Raw genomic sequence first — 2,709 nt, 5'->3', positions numbered from 1 at the left:
AATTGGCTCCTTTTCAACAATTTTTTAAAATCTTCAATTTACTAATGCGATAAAAGTCGAATCTCCATTTTTTTTCTATTCTTTATCGAATGGCCTTGGAAGAACTTTCTAGAGTCATTACTGTATTTTGATCACCCTCCTGTGTTTTTAAATTGTTTGCTCAAACTCCTGTGATGTGTTGGTGGCCACAGACATCTGAAGAGCCAAAACAAACCCTGAAGTTGTAACCCCTCGGCATCGGAGCTTCATCTTTTTTCACGTTACACCTTATATCAGTAGCTGTACGTTTCATACATAATTACGTTGTTAGTGAAACATGAAATTAATGAATGTAAAATACAATTATGAATTACTTTGTTTAGGCTGTTTCTACAGATATTCGAAAGAAATCATAGCCCGCACCGATTTTTTGCTATAACGTTTCGTATCGAGACGTCAGATATAAACAATAAGATCGAAGACAAGAATGGGTAATGACTGTATATGCCAAATTTCGGGGGTGTGGGCTTGACCCTTCATCAACACCCATCTACCCCATTCTCGCCTCCGAACACATTGTCTATATAGCCACCGCATACAGCGGTGTTAAGTTATTCGGTATGCCAATTTATATATAAAACGCATTCCTGGAGCTGATATAGCACTGCTAACACAGTAGAACGTGGTGTTCACTAATAAAAATTTTTTTATATACTTTATAGTATATTATGGTTGCATAACGAAATACCACATACCTACAAGTCATTAACAATTAGGAATATTATAACCTGGCTACGCAACTACTAAGAACAGAAACAGTCCCACGAGAGTCTTCCGAACAGTTTCCACCGACCAAATACCGACAAAGGCAGGTTGCTATATCTGCGAAAAACAACAGCCAAATCTCCCTCTTATCTCACCCTTTGAGCTCACAATTTCGTTTGTCTATACTCCTGGAAGACGCAAACGCGAGCAACCACATAATTTTGTGTTTAGGGCTGAAAATAACTTTTTTTCTGCCAATTAGTGAACCAGAAACACAAAACCCTGCAGTCGCCCGCTTCTCTGTCTTCCAGGGGCAAAGGTCAAACGAAACCGTGTTCGCTAAAATACACCCAGAGGTTCAAAGGTTTAAAAAGTAGATATATTATCTTTTATCTTTTACTTATTTCAGTCATTAGACCGTGGCTATGCTGGGGTACCGCCTGAAAAGTTTTTTAGCCGAACGAATCGATCCCAGCCACTTTTTGTTAAGTCTGGTACTTATTCTCTCGATCTCTGTTGCCGAACCGCTAAGTTACGGGGATGCAAACAAACCAATACGGTTGTCAAGCAGTGAAGGCGGGGACAAACAGACAGACAGACACACACACACACACACACACACACACACACACACAAACGCACACACACGCGTGCAAATATATATATATGTGTGTGTGTGTGTGTGTGTGTGTGTGTGTGTGTGTGTGTGTGTATTAAAGGCGGTGCTCCAGCATGGCCGCAGTCAAATGACTGAAACAAGTAAAAGAGTAAAAAAGAGAGTAAAGAGTAAATGGAGTGACACACTGGATAATGTAGTCCCTGATAGACAATTCCCTGAAGAAAGTTGAAATGATCTTCACTAGGACACATCTGATCGATCTTAGGTCTACTCGGTCAGGGCTGACATGGGGTTAAACAAGGGCAACAGCAACCACAACAACAATAACAACAACTGCTTCTACTCTTTAAGCCTTGAAACAGCCATCTCCCGTTTATTGTCCCTTTTTAGTAATGTTATCGTTATAGATCTACGTATCAAGCTGTAGCAATTGAAAGAAAGCTAACACGCTGGGTCTATAACAATGCTGTAAACACGGAATAGCATTTTTGTAAAAAAAAAAACTTCTGACATCATTCAAGAATATACATGACATAATGAATGAGAAACAAGCGAATTCTTGTCTTGGTAGGAATATGGTGACGAAGGAGGAACAGTATTGGATTTTCCAAACAAAATGTTTTCCAATTTTGTTAAGGTAAAAAGAAAAAGAAAGAAACAAAAAATGCCAAAACAAAAAGAAAAAAAAATCAATAGCAAAAAAAGAATGTTTGATAAGCGGCAGCTGTGACTTACCGGCTATCTTTTAGTATCTAGGAAATGCACCGTTGTGTTCACTTATAAAATAATCGCATTTAGTTGATCAAATATGGTATAAAACACAAGCGAAAATAATGGAGTTACATGAAAAATGTTGTTTGACAGATTTATTCGTATTTATCTTTTTATCTGTGATTTTAGGTGAAATATAATAACATGTAAAACTGTTAACAATTTTATATAATATAATAACATGTAAAACTGTTAACAATTTTATATAATACTAGCAGAAATACCCGGCGTTGCCCGGGTTAAACAGAATAATGAAATCTAAAAACGCCGTCTAGACTACGCATCATCTTTATATAGAGAGATGTATATACACACACGCACCCAAACACACGTATATATATGTATATCAATATAAATATATGAAAGTCAATGAAGTTTCGTAAAAGAAGGTGATCATGTACATACTTTCTTGCTGTTGTGATTATAACACCTCATTGTAAACTATGTTCCTTGTTTTCCCTTGTGGAGCATATACAAATAGGTTTTTTTGTTGCTGCCCACTCTTGAGCAGCCAACATACAGTTGTCCATGTGAGAAGCAGGGCTCTTCCAAGAGAAGACCAGCTACAGACAGTG

Source organism: Octopus bimaculoides, chromosome 27, assembly GCF_001194135.2.
Source record: "Octopus bimaculoides isolate UCB-OBI-ISO-001 chromosome 27, ASM119413v2, whole genome shotgun sequence".
Lineage (NCBI taxonomy): Eukaryota > Metazoa > Mollusca > Cephalopoda > Octopoda > Octopodidae > Octopus > Octopus bimaculoides.
The sequence above is the reverse complement of the archived record's forward strand: the minus strand, read 5'-3'. Positions refer to the sequence as shown.